The sequence below is a fragment of the Saccopteryx bilineata genome, chromosome X, assembly GCF_036850765.1.
Source record: "Saccopteryx bilineata isolate mSacBil1 chromosome X, mSacBil1_pri_phased_curated, whole genome shotgun sequence".
Taxonomy (NCBI): Eukaryota; Metazoa; Chordata; class Mammalia; order Chiroptera; family Emballonuridae; genus Saccopteryx; species Saccopteryx bilineata.
Window position 1 is genome coordinate 28,946,821 of NC_089502.1, and position 21,516 is coordinate 28,968,336.

At 40.4% G+C, this 21,516-nt stretch overlaps 1 protein-coding gene across 1 annotated transcript in view; it reads left to right on the plus strand.

The window, feature by feature from the left end:
- Positions 1–21,516, plus strand: part of LAMP2 (lysosomal associated membrane protein 2) — a 122,628-nt gene that overhangs the window by 80,170 nt on the left and 20,942 nt on the right. The gene's annotated exons all lie outside the window — the stretch shown is intronic.

The window sequence follows — 21,516 nt, forward strand, 5'->3', positions numbered from 1 at the left end:
AGGAAAGATTCCCTATGCTCGCCCCACCCCACACACACACCAAGCCACCTACAAGATTCCTTATTTATGTCAATCCAGGAGTTCCCTAAAATGTGGATTACAAGTCCTGATTTTAGAGACCTAGCTTTTGTCTTACCCCTCCCGATCCCAAAGAGTGTCTTGGACATTAAAAATACCTTTTTCTAGCCCACATTTCAGAATGGCCCCATCAGTCACTGCCCCTCACACACACACCCCTTGGAATCCTGGCCAAATTTCTGTAGTGGTTGAGATCTATATTTATCCCTTAATCATCAGGGCAGGGAACAAGCCAGAACTTTGCAGTGTCAGTTTCCCTGACATATTGTATATAACTACTGAAGCCAATGTGGGATCCAACAAAAGAAATATTAGTAGAAACAGCCAAGAACATTGTATAGCATTTTTGGCTGTTTGATTTACCTCACTGGAGCCTCGGTGGCTAAAAGTCCTGGATAGACTTTGTAATCCTTCCTTTACAGGTCATAATCAGGAAAAATAGCACAATACCTCATATATATATATATATATATATATATATATATATATATATATATATATATATATTTATAATTCCAAGTCTAGGCTATTCTGATGCAGATAGCTTCTATAGTAGCTAATTTAAAATAAAGGCTCTATTTACTAGACTGTTACTAATTGGAACTCTTCTTCCCATATCCTTATTTGAAGAGAAAGAGACCACTGACAAAAAAGAAACTCATTCCTCTTTTTATACAGTGTGTCAGTAAAGTCATGGTGCACTTTTAACTGGTCACAAGAAAGCAACAAAAGACGATAGAAATGTGAAATCTGCACCAAATAAAAGGAAAACCCTCCCAGTTTCTATAGGATGATATGGCAGCATGTGCGCATGCGCAGATGATGACGTAACACCATGTATACAGCGGAGCAGCCCACAGCCATGCCAGTCAAGATGTGGACGGTACAAAGGAAAGTTCAGTGTGTTCTGTGGCTCGCTAAATTTGAATCCGTGACCAAAGTTCAACGTGAATATCGGCGTATTTATAATGAAGTGCCACCACATAGGAATAACATTACTTGGTGGGATAAGCAGTTGAAGGAAACTGGCAGTTTGGTGGAGAAACCCCGTTCTAGTAGGCCATCAGTCAGTGACGAGTCTGTAGAGGCTATACGGGATAGCTACCTAAGGAGCCCTAAAAAATCTGTGTGTGAGCCCACATCGAACTGCACTGAATAGGTATGAAACTGGGAGAGTTTCCCTTTTATTTGGTGCAGATTTCACATTTCTATCATCTTTTGTTGCTTTCCTGTGACCGGTCAAAAGTGCACTGTGACTTTACAGACACACTGTATTTAGTAAAATATATTCCAATGGGTAACCTGGTCTTGGTAGATATCAAACTCTATCTCTTACACTTTCTCCACTCAAGGTTTTTGTGTGATTCCTGATGTTAAATATGAGAATTCTGAAGCCCTTGAAAGCCCCCCCCAAAACAAACAAAGGCCAGGTTAAATGGTCATGTCTTACTAAGGCCCGAATAGACACTTCTCCCAAGAAGATGTACAAATGGCCACCACACTTATGAGAAGATGCTCATATTTGCTAATTATTAGAAAAATGCAAATTAAAACTACAATGAGATACCACCTCACACCTGTTAGATAGGCTGTTATCAACAAGACAGGTAATAACAAGTGTTGGAGAACCTATGGAGAAAAAGGAACCCTCATTTAGTGCTGGTGAGAATGTAAACTGGTACAGCCATTATGGAAGAAAGTATGGTGGTTCCTTAAAAAACTAAGAGTAGCCTGACCAGGCGGTGGCACAGTGGATAGAGCATCAGACTGGGATGCTGAGGACCCAGGTTTGAGACCCCAAGGTCGCCAACTTGAGCACAGGCTTATCTGGTTTGAGCAAAGCTCACCAGCTTGGGCCCAAGGTCACTGGCTCGAGCAAGGGGTTACTCAGTCTGCTGAAGGCCCACGGTCAAGGCACATATGAGAAAGCAATCAATGAAGAACTAAGGTGTTGCAATTCACAGCAAAAAACTAATAATTGATGCTTCTCATCTCTCTGTCCCTGTCTATCTCTCTCTCTGTCTCTGTTAAAAGCAAAAAAACAAAAAACAAAAAAACTAAGAGTAGAACTACCATAGGACACAGCAATCTCTCTACTGGGTATCTATCCCAGAAACTCAAAAACATTGGTACACAAACACATGTACCCCCATGTCCACCGCAGCATTATTCACAGTGGCCAAGACATGGGAACAACCAAACTGTCCCTCCATAGAGGATTGGATAAAGGAGAAGTGGTACATATATACAATGGGATACTACTCAGCCATAAGAAATGATATGTTGCCATTTACAACAGCATGGATGGACCTTGATAATATTATACTGAATGAAATTAATAAATTAGAAAAAGCTAAGAACTATATGTTTTCACACAACAGTGGGATATAAAACTGAATCTCATGGACATAGATAAAAGTGAAGTGGTTTTCAGGGGGTGGGGGTTGTGGGGGAGGGGTGGTGGTAGGGGAGTAAAAAGAGACAAATATACAGTAACAGAGAACAATTTGAATTTGGGTGATGGGCACACAACACAATCAACAGTTCAAATGCTATGGAGATATTCACCTGAAACCTATGTACTCTTATTGATCAGTGTCACCCTATTCAATTTAATTTCTAAATAAAAAAGCAGCCAACAATATGAGATTCCTGAAGCCCTTGAAAGACTTGAAAACAAACAAAGGCCAGGTTAACTGGTCTTGTCTTACTACAGCAGAAAAGAAAGTAGTCATGTTAGTAAGAGTTGAAGAAACAAAAGTGGAAGTCAGCACTATTTATAATAGTGAAGATAAGGAAACAACCTAAGTGTCTGTCAACAGATAAATGGATAAAGAAGATGTGCTATTTATATAATAGAGTACTATTCAGCAAGAGAAAGAAGGAAATCTTTCCATTAGTGACAACATGGATGAACCTTGAGGGCATGATGCTAAGTGAAAGAAGTCAGACAAAGAAACATAAATACTATATGATCTCAGTTACATGTGTAATTCTAAAAAGCCAAGCTCATAGAAACAGAGTAGAATAGTGGTTACTAGGGGCTGAGAGTAGGGGAACTGGGGATATGTTCAAAAGCTTCCAAGTTTCAGTTGTAAGATGAATAAGTGCAGCATAGTGATTGTAGTTGATAATACTGTATTATATACTTGAAAGTTGCTTGGAGAGTAGATCCTAGGTGTTCACACCATAAAATATAAATGGTAGTTATGTGGCATGATAGAGGTGTTAGCTAACACTATGCTGGTAATCACGTTGCAGTGTTTTACTATATCAAATCACACCTTAACCTACACAATGTTATGTGTCAATTATATCTCAATAAAGCTGAGAAAAGGAGCATACCTCAACATAATAAAGGCCATCCATGACAAACCCACAGCCAACATCACAATCAATGTGCAAAAATTAAAAGCAATCCCCTTAAGATCAGGAACAAAGCAGGGGTGTCCACTTTCACCACTCTTATTTAACATAGTTCTGGAAGTCCTAGCCACAGCAATCAGACAAGAAGAAGAAATAAAAGGCATTCAAATTGGAAAAGAAGAAGTAAAGCTATCATTATTTGCTGATGACATGATACTATACATAGAAAACTCTAAAGACTCAGTCAAAACACTACTAGACGTGATAAATGAATTCTGCAAGGTGGCAGGATATAAAATTAATATTCAGAAATTAGTGACATTTTTCTACACCAGGGATAAACTGTCTGAAAGAGAATTAAGGGAACAATCCCATTCACTATTGCAACAACAACAAAAAGTAAAGTACCTAGGAGTAAATTTATCCAGGGAGATAATAGACTTGTACTTGGAAAATTATAAGACATTGAAAAAAGAAATCAAGGAAGATACAATCAAATGGAAGCATATACTGTGTTCAGGCTAGTAAGCATAAACATCATTAAAATGCCTATACTTCCCAAATCAATCTATAAATTCAATGCAATTCCTATTAAAATACCAATGTCATACTTCAGGGATACAGAACAAATATTCCAAAAATTTATATGGAACCAAAAAAGAAACAAATAGCCTCAGCAATCTTGAAAATGAAGAATAAAGTGGGAGATATCAAACTTCCTGATATCAAGTTATCCTACAAGGCCATTGTACTGAAAACAACTTGGTACTGGCATAAGAACAGGCATACAAATCAATGGAACAGAACAGAGAACCCAGAAATAAACCCACAGTTCTATGGACAATTGACATTTGACAAAGGAGATAAGAACATACAATGGAGTAAAGACAGTCTCTTTAATAAATGGTGTTGGGAAAACTGGACAGCTACCTGCAAAAAAATGAAACTAGACCACCAACTTACACCGTTCACAAAAATAAACTCAAAATGGATAAAAGACTTAAATGTAAGTCACGAAACCATAAACATCTTGGAAGAAAACATAAGCAGTAAACTGATAACTCTTGTAGCAATATTTTTGCCCATATATCTCCATGGGCAAGGGAAATAAAGGACAAGATAAAAAAAATGGGACTATATCAAACTAAAAAGCTTTTGCACAGCAAAAGACACCATTAACAAAATAAAAAGACAACACCACAATGGGAGATCATATTCACCAATATGTCTGATAAGGGGTTAATAACCAAAATTTATAAAGAACTTCTAAAACACAACACCAGGGAGATAAACAATCCAATTAAAAAATGGGCAGAGGAAGTGAATAGACACTTCTCCAAAGAGGATAAACAGATGGCCAATAGGCAAGTGAAAAAATGTTCCATGTCACTAATCATCAGAGAAATGCAAATTAAAACCACAATGAGATACCACCTCATACCTGTCAGAATGGCACTCATTAACAAAACAACACAGAATAAGTGCTGGCGAGGATGTGGAGAAAAGGGAACCCTCCTGCACTGCTGGTGGGAATGCAGACTTGTGCAACCACTGTGGAAAACAGTATGGAGATTCCTCAAAAAATTAAAAATGGAACTGCCTTTTGACCCAGCTATCCCACTTTTAGGAATATATCCTAAGAACACCAAATCAGTCCTGACCTGTGGTGGCGCAGTGGATAAAACGTCGACCTGGAATGCTGAGGTTGCCGGTTCAAAACCCTGGCCTTGCCCAGTCAAGGCACATATGGGAGTTGAAGCTTCCTGCTTCTCTCTCTCTGTCTCTCTCTCTCTCTCTCTCTCTCCCTCCTCTAAAATGACTAAATAAATAAAAATAATTTTAAAAAAAAGAACACCAAATCACTGATTCATGTTTATTGCAGCATTGTTGACAATAGCCAAGATCGGCAAACAGCACAAGTGTCCATCAGTGGACGAGTGGATTAAAAAGCAATGGGATATATACACAATGGAATACTACACAGCCATGAAAAAGAAGGAAATCTTACCTTTTGCAATGGCATGGATGGACCTGGATATCATTATGCTAAGTGAAATAAACCAGCCAGGCAGAGAAAGAAAAATATATGATCTCACTTATATGTGGAATCTAATGAACAAAGTAAACTGAGGAATGGAATAGAAGCAGACGTGGGGTCACAAGGAGCAGATGGACAGCTATCAGAGGGAAGGAGGATGAGAGGATGGGATCAGAGATGGTGAAGGGATTAGTGAAATTATATATACATAACACAGAGATACAGATAACAGGACAGCAAATCCCAGAGAAAAAGGGGGAGGTAGGGGGAGAGGGACAAAAAGGGTGTAATAGGAGACACAGGGATGGGGTGAAGGTGTTATATTAAGTGAGACACTTGAATCCATGTTAACAAAATAAATTAAAATTAATATAAACAAACAAACAAACAAACAAATAAATAAATAAATAAAGTTGGGTGAAAAAACCCCAAGGGTTGGAGGACAAAAAGAGATGTGGAGTAATGTGACTTCAGGTAAAAAAATAAAAATAAAAATAAATAAATAAATAAATAAATAAATTCCATTCTCCAGAATCTCTTGTTCCCTAGCATTCTGGATAATTTGGGGTTTGCTATATACTTAATATATTTGCAATGTATGTTGACTAGATATAGCTCAGCCTGCCACCTGGAATGTCAGGTTTTTGAGTGGGGTAAAATAACAAAATCCTGTAGGCTCTCAAAGAGAGAAACCTGTATGAATCCATACTCAGAAAAACTCTAGCTAAAAAGGAAACCATTTTCCGCCAATTTGGGGGGAGGGGATTAGTTTGTTTAACAATGCAGCAGGCTGGAGCCAGAAGTGGCCAAGGGGACTGGACTGTAAATGCAGCAGTGGTTACAGAGGCAAGAAAGGAGGGAGAAAGGAGTTTGAATGTGACAGTAGATTCAAAGGCAAATGATGCAGATCTCTAAAACTATATGCCTAGTCCTTGGGCACAAATGTTAGCAGCTGCCTCTGTAAGCTCCTTTTTTGGTTGCCTGCTCCAGCAAAACCACATGGTTGCTGACAGGGAACAGAAACAATCTTATGAACGGGGTCCTACTGTTCCAACGGGAAGTAATAGTTGGTAGCACTCTTCAGAGAATCTTTGCCTCTAACATGAGATAGATTAGTTTATGGCATCTGTTCATACGGGCCATTTCCACAATTATGGAAGGTGGAGGTAGAGGAGAATGTGTCCCAGAGCCATCAAAGAGCAGTTTTGTACTTTATTTACCTAGGGATTGGTTAAATCTTCAGGGAGTCTCTGGGGGAGTCTCTGGGAGATCATGTACAGTGGAGTTTTTTTTTTTTTCAGAGACAGAGAGAGAGATAGATAGGGACAGACAGACAGGAACAGAGAGAGATGAGAAGCATCAATCATCAGTTTTTTGTTGTGACACCTTAGTTGTTCATTGATTGCTTTCTCATATGTGCCTTGACCGTGGGCGTTCAGCAGACCGAGTGACCCCTTGCCCGAGCCAGGGACCTTGGGTCCAAGCTGGTGAGCTTTGCTCAAACCATATGATCCCATGCTCAAACTGGCAACCTCAGGGTCTTGAACGTGGGTCCTTCCGCATCCCAGTCTGACACTCTATCCACTGCTCCACCACCCAGTCAGGCATGTATGGTGGAGTTTAAGAGTTCTTTGTCGTTCGAGTTACCCAGGCATTGTTGAGTGCTCTCTAGCACCCCAATCCCTTCCAGCATTTCTGACCTTGTGGATTCTAACGTCATGGGTGAGGAAACTCCATGCAGGGCTAGGGCCTGAGGCTGCCCATGGCCAGCATAGGGTGTCATCTTTGAAGTGCATGGAGGAGGGGAAACTCATTTCAGACTGCAAAGATCAGGGAAGGCTTCCTGGAATAGGAGGGGTTTGGGCTGGACCTTGAAGGGCAGTCCTTTAAGCTGGAACAGCAACTATACAACTTTGATGGTACCAGTATGATTCACAGTGCCCAAAGATCCCCCTCCCGAACAGCTAGCCCCTGAGTAGTGGCCAGCAGGCATGGTCAGCAGGCTCACTGGCTAAGGCCAGTGGGTTTCCTTGACCTGAATAGTCTGAATAATGGCTTCAGATCCCTATTTCACTGGGTTCTGGGAAAAACCCTTAGCTTATCACATTCATGAACAGAGTTTCCATCTGTCGAGTACAGTTGTACAATGAGAGATACTTTCATTTTGAGGAACTAAGGGCCGTGGGTTTGTGACTTTATAAGCCTAGACCCCTAGAGGAAAAAATGGAGGCTTGGGAAATTATGAGGTTCTTGTGGAGATTCAAGCTTTTTCCAGTGGCTGAAAGGCACAAATAAGTATAATGCAGACAAGATACATTGGTTCAAACAAACAACTAATTGGAATTAAGAGAAGAAGTGTGGGGCGGCCCCTAATGAATGGATATGCTAATTGTTCTCCTTTGCTAACCCCTTGAGCTTTGGCTGTAACATAGACTAGCCTATTAGATGCCTGCTTTGCAATAGCTGCTGAGTGCTAGGGCCCTTTATTGCCATGGTAACATTGATGTCTAGAGTCTAGCTGAGCCCTGGATCTCTTAATTTACTACACAGGCGGCTACAATTCTTTGGGTTTTATTATTCGTTGTGCCCCGGGTGCCAGAGTGGCAGTGAATCATGCTTATTCATCCTCTGCACCACCCATGATGTCTTTGAATAAGTCAGGGTGTCTCTTACTGTGTGTGATGAGCAGATTATTATGTTGGAGACCATTTCTGCCTTAGCTAGACTGGTGTCTCTCAGAAACCCAATGTACTTCTCTAACTGCTTTATAACCTGCTACATCAAATGCTTTTGGCAAGCAGAGTGATGGCACTGCAGTGGTCCCGCAGAGGCCCAGCCACTCCGAAGCCTTGTGCTTGCGTGGTGGGCAGGGAGGAGCAGAGCAATATAAGTAGGGCAGAACCCACTGGGAATGTGAACTTTGGAGACACCTGCCATCGAAAAGGAGCAGTCGGAGGAGGAGAAGAGTTATTGCAGAGAGGGTTCTGGCTGGGAACTGTGATGCTAGAAGTTTCAGTCCCTCTAGGGTCAGGGCATAAAGCTTGGATAGAAAAGGGAATCCTTTCTTCTGAGTGACTCCAAAGGAAGGAAATAGCCCCCAAAGGCTAAAAGATACTGGAAGGGTGGATTTCACTTTATTTAATAAAATACTTTTGTTAAAAAAGTAAAAATAAAAAGCTGGTCACAGAAACCAGCTCCCTCTGAAAGTTGGTAAGCAACTTGTCACTGGAACTACCCAAAGTTTAGCATATCTCAGTACAGAGTTGTTCTAAGCATGCACGGCTAGGAGCTGGACATAGATGGAGGGCTCTGCTAGATGACCTCTTAGAACCATTCCAACTTTGAAATCCTCTGTGTCTTTGTCCAATGCTGTTTCATTTATCAGGACATATGCTAAAATTGGGATGATACTCTATGTCTGTGTCCATCTCCAGCCATACAGGAAACTTTGCAACAGGTGCAGAGATATTTTCCTGACACTTCTGTCACTAAGAAGTAGGCAACCCAATACTAAAGATAAACTGTGCAATAACCCTTCCCTCAAAATTATAAATGATTCTTCATAGCAGGAGAGAATCTTGGTCTTTGTGATTCGTTTTGTTTTGTTTTGTTTTGTTTTACTGCAATTGTTTGCCATTCTCATAAGAGAATCGGTAGACTAGAGAAAACTGTAGGCTACACAAATTTGGAGCACCTTTACAAGGTGTTTTACTCTGTTGGGAATGGAGGGTGAGGGTGAGAGGTTTTCTTGAGTTAAACAGAAACTAAGAGGTGGCATTTTCCCCTGTGACAAGCTACACAGATGTCTATAAACTGAAAGAGAGTCAATCAAGTGTGCAAAATACAGGAAGGGCTGTTCTGCAACATTGGTCTTTTCCATCAAACCCTGCAATCTGCCTATAGTCAAGCAGCATTTCCTCCACAAAGAACAGTGATATTAATCCAACCTGAACCCTATCTGGATTCAGCATGCACCAGCCAGAAATTATAGTGGCTCTCAGATGCCTCTTAAATCAAAATCAAATTCATAAGCAAGAACTTACGGTCTCTTCATCAACAGCCCTGCTCAGTTACTCATTTGCTGTGAGACTACAGGAATGCCAATTGATTTCTCTGTTTCACCATCTCTCTGCCTTGAAAGAGAATAAGTCCACTGTCCCTGCTTTTAATTCTCAGGAATGCTGTGGGCATAAAACTTTTCAGAAGAAAATGGCCGGAGAACTCTGAAGTCAGATGGAATTGTTGCTCATTAGGGAGTAGAACATAGTGTTTAAAAGCATGGGCTCTATAATTGGACATGGATTTGAATCCAGTTCCAATTTTTAGTAGCTGTGTAACCTTGGGAAAGATATTGAATACATAACCTCTCTGAGCCTCAATTTTTCCATCTGTAAAATCACTGGATTGGAATAAGAATCAAATGATATGATTTATATAAAGTGCTTGGCTTAGTTCACTCAAGCAACAATATCTTCTTTTTCAAGGGCTCTTCAGTACAAGGCCTGAGTGGTAATGGGAGCAGGACCCTTCAGGTTGGAAGCAAAGACGCCATTTGGCCTCCTAATATCTCTCATGTTAGGGATTTCAGGCCAGGCAAGAGGGAGGAGGCATTTGGAGGTGAGATGTGAATGGTGAAGGCAGACACACTAACCTTGGAGTGATTCAGTATTTTTTTTGTATTTTTTCTGAAGCTGGAAATGGAGAGAGACAGTCAGACAGACTCCCACATGTACCCGACCAGGATCCACCCGGCACGCCCATCAGGGGGCGAAGCTCTGCCCACCAGGGGGCGATGCTCTGCCCCTCCGGGGCGTCGCTCTGTTGTGACCAGAGCCACTCTAGCGCCTGGGGCAGAGGCCAAGGAGCCATCCCCAGCGCCCAGGCCATCTTTGCTCCAATGGAGCCTCGCTGCGGGAGGGGAAGAGAGAGACAGAGAGGAAGGAGAGGGGGAGGGGTGGAGAAGCAGATGGGCGCTTCTCCTATGTGCCCTGGCCGGGAATTGAACCTAGGACTCCTGCACGCCAGGCCGATGCTCTACCACTGAGCCAAGCGGCCAGGGCTGTGATTCAGTATTTTGAAGGTAGATAAGGCCTTTGAGGTCCCTCATTCATGTCACACTGTGTAAAACAGTAATTCAGACTTCAGTGCACTTAAGAATCAACATAAGAGCTTGTTAAATATGTGTATTCATGACTAATTCACAGATTACTTATTAATTTCAAAGAAGAAAATGTACTTTTACAATGAAAAGTTTTAGAAGACACCACCTTAAATAAGTGATCAAATTTAGCATCACCAATAACAAGTGACCTCCTGGTGTGAGGTAGTGGGAAATAAACAACATTGCTTCTGTAGTATTCTTGCCAAAGACATTTCGTATGAATCTGATCATGAGGAAACAATCAGACAAATCCAGAGTGTAAACAAAACAACTAACTTGGACTCTTAAAAAATATCATTATCCCTAAGAAAAAGCTAAAGGTACTATTCTAGAATCTAGATTAAAAGAGACTAAAGAGAAAAGATAAGCAAATGAAATCCATGATTCTTGACTGAATCCTGTATCAACACAAACAGCTACGGTGTTTTGGAGATAATTTGAAATTTTTGATGTGTAATTGATATTGGATAATTTTATTCTATCAGTGTTACATTTCTTGGCTGTGATAACAATATTATGATTATGCAAGACAATGAGTAAATGTTCTTGTTCTTAGGAGATACATGCTGAAATATTTAATTACAAAGTGATATGACACTGCAATTTAATTTCAAATGTTGTAGCCAAATACATACATATTTGTATTACATATAGGTGTATGTGTGTATAGAGATAGAACGTGTGCAAATCTAAAATTTTAACAATTTCTAGGTGGAGGGTATGTTGGTATTCGTCATAGCTTACTTTCAAAATTTTTCAAATAAAAAGATAGGTGTAGAATACAAATCCTTTCTATAGCCCTATACCAGATGTGCTTTCTCATATCCCCAAACCTCCCCTGCACCTCAGCTCTTATACACCTAATATTGCCTATCCCATTGCAACTGGAGATAGTTAGAGTTAAGGAGACATAAAATCATGGAAAGCTTCATGAAGGCAGCTACATCTATCTCAGCTTAGTCTCTAAGGATGGGGCATATTTTGCTAAGCAGAGATAATAAGGAAAGAATGTTCCAGAAAGAATCAACAACTCAAGTGAAATTTGAAGGATATAGAGCAGAAATGATCAACTTTAGCATGTACATAGTATGTGAGGAGACTGTTAACTATGCAGATTCCCTGATTCCAACTCAGAATTCTGATTCTATAGGTCTGAAGCAGGGCCTAGAAATTTGAAGGTTTAAAAAGTACTAAGATGAATCTGAAACAGGGCATTCAAGGACCATGACCTGGGAAACACTGGCAAAGACAGTTACTTATTCCATATGCACAGAGAACTGACCCTGTCTCTATTCTCTTATGCTAAATCTCTCATAAGTGAATTGTTACCAAGGCTGACATAAACCTTCAGAAGGAAGTCCTCTATAGTAGACCTGTTAGTCATGGTGTCTACCTACATGTCCAATAGTCTACTCACTGCCTCTTGCACGGGAAAGTAAATCCAGCTAGTTGTGCATAAAGGTGACTGTGACTGTACCAGGAATGAGCCCAACCATTTAGTGATGGATATAGTAGCCAAGAACAAAGAGATCTACCCAATAGGATTGATGGTAACAAGCTAGGGCAATCTAACCAGCACCTTGTGAAACTCTTCATATAGACTGTGGGGGGAATTTTCCAGTCAGTGACAAGAGAAGAATAGGACAGACTTGCAGAAAGAAGCAGGAGCATTATACAAGAGGAAAAGAACAAGACATTGATAACTGAAGTTGCTTTGGACCCTTGTAGTTTTTCAGGCTGTCCTCAGTATAATCTTTGCTTTCTTGAGGTGTCTCAAGAAAATAAAGTAGACTTCTAAGTAGACTTCTGTTATCTATGATAAAAGGATTAAATTAATGTTTTGCCTATGAAGTTCCAAGTTCTCAGGAAAATCGTAATGCCCACACTAAAAAAGAAAGTGTCTTTACTGCATGTTGCTGCTCACCTGGAAAGCTGGCAGTACAGAAATAATTCTAATTATTTCATTGTCTCCTGCCTCTTCAAGCAGACATACAAGTCAAGAAAAGAAACCACAAGCCACTTTGAGACTCTCCTTTTCTCATAGATAGATGCCTGTGTCTCAAATGCCTCTCTTTCCTGTCTCTTGTCCTCTCTTTGCTTGGTTCAAGGTGGTAGAAAGCCCAGCTATGTAGTCTTTTCTGAACTGTGTTATTCTCACCAATTCCAACCCAAGCAGAGCTCAGCTTGGTAAATCCATGCCCAGAAGTCAAGAAGTAAGACAATCATTCTTGTTCAGACAAATGCAACAAATGCTGGAAGGTGTCAGAGAAAGGATAACTGAAGGCTGTGTGAGGTTGTTTCCATTGCTGGAAACTTTGCGAGTGGGCCATTTGGCCATGGGACCAGCCATCTGTCTGGGCTCCAGCAGGGGAAAGACTACATCTCAAGCCCAAAGACACCTACACATGGTAGATTTTAGATGTAGGGAGGTGGGCCCTGGCTGGGTCATTCAGTTGGCTAGAGAGTCTTGCCAATAGGCCAAGGTTGCAGATTTGATCCACAGTTAAGGCACATACAAGAATCACCCAATGAATGCATATATAAATAGAACAACAAATCAGTGTTTCTCCTTCCCTCCCTTTCTCTCTCTCTTCCTTTCCCTCTCTCTTTAAAATCAATGTTTTTTTTTAATTTTTTTTTATTTGTTCATTTTAGAGAGGAGAGGGAGAGACAGAGAGAGAGAGAGAGAGAGGAGAGACAGAGAGAGAGAGAGAGAGAGGAGAGACAGAGAGAGGAGAGACAGAGAGAGAGAAGGGGGAGGAGCTGGAAGCATCAACTCCCATATGTGCCTTGACCAGGCAAGCCCAGGGTTTCGAACCGGCAACCTCAGCATTTCCAGGTTGACACTTTATCCACTGCACCACCACAGGTCAGGCTAAAATCAATAAGTTTTAAAACAGTGCTTGACCAGGTGGTGGCGCAATGGATAGAGTGTCAGACTGGGACATGGAGAATCCAGGTTTGAGACCTCGAGGTCACTAGCTTGAGTGTGGGCTCATCTGGTTTGAGAAAGGATCACCAGCTTGAGCCCAAGGTCGCTGGCTTGAGCAAGGGGTCACTCTGTCTACTGTAGCCCACCAGTCAAGGCACATATGAGAAAGCAATCAATGAACAACTAAGGTGTTGCAACAAAGAATTTATGCTTCTCATCTCTCCCATTTCCTGTCTGTCTGTCCCTATCTGTCCCTCCTTCTGTCTCTCTCTGTCCCTGTCACACACACACACAAAAATAAAAAAAAAATGACTTGGAGTGATGAACACACTATAGACTATATAGATGATGTATTATAAAATTGTACACCTGAAAACTATATAATTGTGTTAACCCAGTAAATTCAATTAATTCATAAAAATACATAAATGAATAGATAGATAGATAGATAGATAGATAGATAGATAGATAGATAGATAAAAACAAATAGATGCTGAGAAGTGAAAGAAAAACCTATGGTCCAATCAGCCTGTGGGACTCCCAGTACCCAGTTCTATGCAGTACATCAATCCTTATGCCACCCTTCCACTCTACCTTTGTAGAAGGACGCATACTATGGCTTGACATTGACTTTGCCCTGCCCTTTGCCTTCTGAGATTCTTTCTCCTGGCTAGGTTGACCAGAGGCTGCCAAAATGAAGAATCCTCATCCTAAAGTTTCCACTCCTCTACCTACTTGAAACCAGGTCACTGCTCTGTGAGTTTACTAAGTATACAGGGTAGGGAGAGGAATTCTAGTCCCAGATATGCTGCAAATGCACAATATGATGTTGGACTAGTTAGTCACTTCAAATCTTTAGAACTCAGTTTCCTCAAAAGGTTGTTGAGAGGACAGCATGCAATCACTGGTGAAATTGCTAGACAAATCATCAGGCCTTCTAGTAGAGCAGTTGTCTGGAGACATGACAAGTGGAATGGCCTCACTCCTCCATAGTCTCCTATTTCTCTGTCCCCTAACCCTATGCTGGCAGCTGTTGCTCCAGTTTTAGTGAACAGAGAGAATGGTTGTCTATCATTCATAATGAGGATAAAAGATCTATATGAACAAAAGGGATACTCGGGACTCCTGAGATTAGAAATCTCTACTAAAACCATTCTATACAATTAATTTGGGAGTTAGAAATTCATGGAAAATATGATCTTGGGGTCCCACCATTGTATACCCCATGAACCTAGGTGCTTTTTGATGTAGAGTTCGACAAGTATCCCCCAAAGAACTAAAACTAGCTGGTTATTTATGAGGTATCTAAGGTGTTCCAGTTGTTTCTTGGGAATTCCTATCCATGAACATGACTCCGCCTGACAAAAACTTGACTATTTTAAGAACCATAACCCTGGCAAAATCACATGACCAGGAAGATAGGATGATAGATCAAGGACTTCCATTAACCTAGGAGACAATCAGATGCTTTAAACCTCTTTGAGGCTTAATGGGACACCCAAGTCACCCAGCTTGAGAAGGTCAAGTACAGTGACATAGTTATGGGGGAAGGGCAGGAAGGAATGGCATCATGTGATGCAGCCACTACTCCTGAATACAACTCAAGAAACAACACCGGGCCCTGGCTGGTTGGCTCAGTGGTAGAGTGTCGGCCTGGCGTGCAGGAGTCCCAGGTTCAATTCCCGGCCAGGGCACACAGGAGAAGCGCCCATCTGCTTCTCCACCCCTCCCTCTCTCCTTCCTCTCTGTCTCTCTCTTCCCCTCCTGCAGCCAAGGCTCCATTAGAGCAAAGTTGGCCTGGGCACTGAGGATGGCTCTATGGCCTCTGCCTCAGGCACTAGAATGGCTCTAATTGTGGCAGAGTGATGCCCCAGATGGGCAGAGCATCGGCCCCTGGTGGGCATGCCGGGTGGATCCTAGTCGGGCACATGCGGGAGTCTGTCTGCCTCCTCTTCCAACTTCAGAAAAATACAAAAAAAAAAAAAAAAAGAAGCAACACTGTCCTGAGGAAAGTGTGTGCTCCAGAATCAGATAGATATGGGTACAATTTCTAGTTCTGAGGCATTTCACCTATGTGGCTATCAAGATTTGTAAAGGTTCTGAGGTTTTTAAAATTTATATTTTAATGATAGTTCACATACAATATTATAGTAATTTCATGTGTGTAACAGTGATTACACATTCGTATACCTTTATGAAGTAATCATCACAATAAGTCTAGTTACCCATCTGGCACTTATAGTTATTACAATATTATTTAAATATTTTAATTTAAAATTTAATTACAATTGAAATACAATATTATATTTGCTTCAGATGTACAACATAGTGATTAGACGTTTATATCACTTATGTGGTGATCACCCTGATAAGTGTAATATCCATCTGACACCATATATAGTTATTGCAATATTATTGACTACATTCTCTATGCTATACTTTACATCCCCATGATTATTATTTTTTAAATTCTTATTTATTGAGTTTAGTGAGACAGGAAGAGAGAGAGAGAGAGAGAGAGAGAGAGAGAGAGAGAGAGAAACATTGATCTGTTCCTGCATGTGCTCTTACTAGAGATCGAACTGGCAACCTCCGTGCCTTTAGGTTAAAGCTCTAACCAACAGAGCTATCTGGGCAGAGCGATTGTTTTGTTTTGTTTTAAAGATTTTATTTATTGGTTTTGCAGGGGGGGGATTGGGATGAGAAGTAGTTGTTTCACTCTAGCTGTTCATTGGTTGCTTGTCCTATGTGCCTTAACCAGGCAAGCTCAGGGTTTTGAACCCATGACTTCAGCATTCCATGTTAGCACGCTATCCACTGTGCCACCACAGGCCAGGCTCCATGACTGTTTTTATTACTGACAGTTCGTTTCTTAATACCTGTCACCTTTCTTGCACATCCCCCGACATTGTCTCATTCGGCAACCATCAGTTTGTTCTCTGTTTCTGGGTTTGTTTTGTTTATTTGTTTGTTTTAGATTCTACATGTCAGCAAAATTATATAGTATTTGTCTTTCTCTGTGTGACTATTTCACTTAGCATAATACCCTTTATGTCTACCCATGTTGTCTCAAATGACAAGATTTCACTCTTTTTATGGCTGAGTAATATTCCATTATATATGTATTTGTAAGCTAATAAGTTAGCCTGACACATTTTTATGAATGCTGGCAGAAGACATGAGACCCCTGGATCAGAGATAAGGGACCTTATTTCTCATAGCAATAGTAATAGAGTATATCATTTTCTTGTGCCAGTTCCTATTGCTCCCACCTCTCATAGGAATTATTCAAAAAGGGCCAGGTGACATCTGTACATGCTGAGTTGTATTACAGGAAAGCAACGTTGAGCTTAATGATTTTGAATTGAGCTGAATGAATTTTTAAGATGGGGGGTAAGTATGCCATTTCTTGCTCCAAAAGGATACACTGTATCTTCCAAAACTGTTCACTATACAAATATCCTTGAAAACATAGTCCAGAAAGATGTCAGTTTGTGTCTTTGGTCAGAAGACAGGCAGAAACACGAGAGACCCACAGGAAATTGTCTCACAATAGTGATCATGAACAAGTTATGTAACCTGTTTGAGTCTTTTTTGTTTTAATCTGTAAAATGTATACAGTAATAGTATGTACTTCATGGAATTGTGAAGAGTACATGAGTTTATACATTCACATTGTATTTTGCATCTTAAGGTGCAAAACAAATGTTTGCTTCATTCCTCTCATTCTGACTTTTTCACCAGTATTACTAAAAAGTCCTACTATCCCATACTTCCTGTTCTACTGCAGTCTTTCGACGGTTCCCAACAGAGACCTTAGTATATGTCTCACTGCCTTTTCTTAATCATCTATTAGATTTCATTCATATCATATCAGGATATAAGTCCCACTTAATTAATTAATTAATTCTTCATTCATTTAAGAAATATTTGTAGAGCAATTACTATGGGTCAGGAACTTTGACAAGTACTGGGGATACAGCAGAGAATGAAAAATACATGGTCACCACTCTCCTAGAGTGTTCCCTTTAGTTAGAAAGATAGACATTAAATCAAAATTATTGGTCATCAGGAAAGCATAACATATGGAAGAGATAATTATCCCTATTTCCCTCATTTGATCTGTGCTGCCTTACTGACAGACATTGTCCACAAAGGATCATATTTCTTACCCCTTTTCCTTGATGGAGTCGAACTTTACTTCTGGGCCCTAAGTAGGTAAAAGGTCAATCTAAACTTGTGGACCAGCTAGGATGTAGAACACTGTCCAAGGAGTGGAGTCCTATTACTTTCCAAGACAGGCAACAGCATCGTGATAAAAAAGAAGAGTCAAGAAAATAAGGCTCCCAGAATCTGCTGAGGACTTGAAAGAACAGATCCAAGTTAATATTAACAGTCATTCTTTAAGAGAAAACACAACTGCCAAAGAAGTGTTTAAAAGCAAATATTTTGGCCTTTACTCTTAAGGAACCTACATAGTGACCTATTTTTTTCACAATTAATTAGCTACACAAACCTTCATCCCTTTCTTCCAAGGTCAGCCTCATCCTTGGCTTCTAAAGCAGCAATCATACACCTTAAATCAGTGAGATATTTCATGGGTTTTCTATCACTCGTCTTCTTATGTTAATATGTTTTTCTTGCCAATAGGATTACAAGAACCTTGAAAGCAAGACTTGTACCTTACACTTCTCTTGTAACCCACTTTCACTCCTTTCCTTCCTAGCAAAGCCTGCATCTGTTCAGTGACACAATCTGTTCTAAAAATAATAATATTAACAAAAATAACTAGCTAAAATAAGGAATGATAATGTGGAATGGTATGATGTTTACAAGCCAATTCATGGTTATTTTATTTATAAAATTCCCAGACTCTTCTGGTCAGTCACTCTTATGGTATCGACAAAAACATTTTTACCAGATATTTTGTCAACCTAAATAGATTTGTCTCCCCAGTTTCACAGATAGAAAGTCAGGCTTTAATTTGAACTAATCCCATACTAGTACAGTACCGCTAGGAATAGAAGCAGGGAAACATGATCCCTAATCCTCTCTTTAATCATTACCTCTTTCTTTCTTTTATTTTTTAATTTATTTTTTAATTTAAACAATTAAATTTAACAGGGTGACATTTATCAGCCAGAGTACATAGATTTAGAGAAAACATCTCCACATCATTTGGACATTCAATTATGCTGTATACGCATCAACCAAAGTCAAATCATCCTCTGTCAACCTATATTTTGTTTTTCTTTAAGCCCCTCCCCTTCCCCCATCCCCCTCCCTCTCCATCCTTCCTTCCCCCTGGTAATCACTGCACTTTTGTCTGTGTCCATGAGTCTCAATTTTGTGTCCCATCTATGTATGGAATCATACAGTTCTTAGCTTTTTCTGATTTACTTATTTCACTCAGTATAATGCTGTCAAGGTCCATTCATGTTGTTGTAAATGATACTATGTCATTATTTCTTCAGGCTGAGTAGTATTCCATAGTTATATGTACCACATCTTCTTTATTCAATCCTCTATTGAAGGGCATTCCAGTTGTTTCCATGTCTTGGCCACCATGAACAATGCAGCGATGAACATGAGAGGGTGTTCATGTGTCTTTATGTACCCATGTTTTCAAGTGTTTGGAGTATATACCCAGTAGAGGAATTGCTGGGTCATATGGTAGTTCTATTCTTAATTTTTTGAGGAACAACCATACTTTCTTCCATAATGGTTGCACTACTTTACAGTCCCACCAACAGTGAATGAGGGTTCCTTTTTCTCCACAGCCTCTCCAGCACTTGTTATTCCTATCTTGTTAATAATAGCTAATCTAACAGGTGTGAGGTAGTATCTCATTGTAATTTTTTTAATAAATAAATTTTTATTAATTTTAATGGGGTGATATCAATAAATCAGGGTACATATATTCGAAGAAAACATGTCCAGGTTATCTTGTCATTCAATTATGTTGCATACCCATCACCCAAAGTCAGATTGTCCTCCGTCACCTTCTATCTAGTTTTCTTTGTGCCCCTCCCCCTCCCACTCCCCCTCTCCCTCCTTCCCTCCCCCTGCCCCCCATAACAACCACACACTTGTCCATGTCTCTTAGTCTCATTTTTATGTCCCACCAATGTGTGGAATCCTGCAGTTCTTGTTTTTTTCTGATTTACTTATTTCACTCCATATAATGTTATCAAGATCCCACCATTTTGTTGTAAGTGATCCAATGTCATCATTTCTTATGGCTGAATAGTATACCATGGTGTATATGTGCCACATCTTCTTTATCCAGTCTTCTATTTTTTTTTTACAGTGATTAAAGCCTTTAAGCAAACTCTTGGCCAATACAGCAAGAATCCATAAAAGAGTAGTGTCCTTAACAAGTTCACCAAGTCCAAGTTGGCCCCAACACCATGCCAAGACACTGATAAATGCAACCCAACCCCAGTTCAGTCTGTTAGGAGCTGTCACAAGGAGCAGGAGTCCAGGAAAAGTCCACACCCAGGAAAAGTCCGCATGGCACTGGAATTGTTGTCACAATTCTATACTTTGCAGCTCACATCCAAGTCCCAATGACCGCTGCTTCTAGCTGGTAATGATTCAGGTAGACTGGAAAAGCCATCTGCAGCATGTGTGGAGATGGAGCTTCTATTCTCCTCTGCCTGGAGAAATAAGACCAGGTTGCCTTTCCCTGGAGCTCTGCGACTGTGGCTTCGTAAAGAGAACCTTGGGATACACTAAGCTGGGTGGCAAAGGTAGATTTATAATAGAAGTTGGCAAAAGGGGGAAAAAGAGCTCTAAATTAGGAGTAGGTCCCAGCCTGAAATATCAGTGGGGCATTGAGGTAGGAGGAATAAAGGAAACACTATATATTAACAAAGCAGCAGAAAATAGGACTATCAATACCCACAACAGAGATCTTTGAGGGAAGAATAAAAAACCTGACTATTCAGGCAAGACTTAGTTAAGTGGCCCTTGTGCAAATGAGATCAGTTTACCTGCTTCTTGGAAGAAATACCCTAGGCTCGTCCACAGTGTCGTAGATGGGGCCGACGGCCCTGGGCACCTTCAACCTTCAGTGGCAAACCCCAGCATTCTGGGCAACGTTAGGTCATAGGTGGCTGGAGCAGGGCTGGAAGAGACTGAACCCTCCCTTAGAGGAGCGAGGAGGAAGCCTACCTTCCAGTGTCCTTGTTTCCTCACAGCAGAGGCATGTAACTCTGGCAGGCTTTAGCTCAATGGCCTTCCTTTCCACTATTGAAGCAGGACCCAGATGGCATCCTATGAGACCCCTTTGGGGTGTTGGAGCCTTTAAGGGTGTATCCTAAAAGCTGGTAGTTCCCCTGATCTCTATTGAGCTTTTGCTGCCTCTAGATATCTTAAAAGCCATGCTCAGAAGATCTCGCTGAGGGGTATGAGGATCCCCATCTGCCTATATAAATCTTTTCCATATATCTGGAGCTATTTGGAAAAAGACAAAACAGTGTTATTAGCTGGATCAAATAAAGAAGATAGTAGTTTGCAGGAGAAAAAGATTTGGTGTTTCCTGTTCATCAGCATTCAAAAGAAATTAAAATTTTTTTAAGTAAAAAGCATGGTATGGTAGACCCATAGGAGCTCCAGGATATAACTCCCCCCTTTTAATTTTTTTTTTAATTGACCTTAAAATATTTGCTGGGTACACTTTAATAATACCTTGACTTTAAAGATTGTAAGAAATACACATAATTCGAAAGGTTTGACAAAATACAGTAAATGCTTTTGCTCCATATGCAGGAGCATTGTCAGTTTAACCAGTTTAGGAAATCCAATAATAGAACAATGCATACAGACAATGAGCTATAACATGCTTAGCAGCCTCTCCTGTTCTGACAGAGGTTACTATAAATCCAGAATATGTATCCACTGTAACGTGGACATAGGACTGTTTGCCAAATGAAGGTA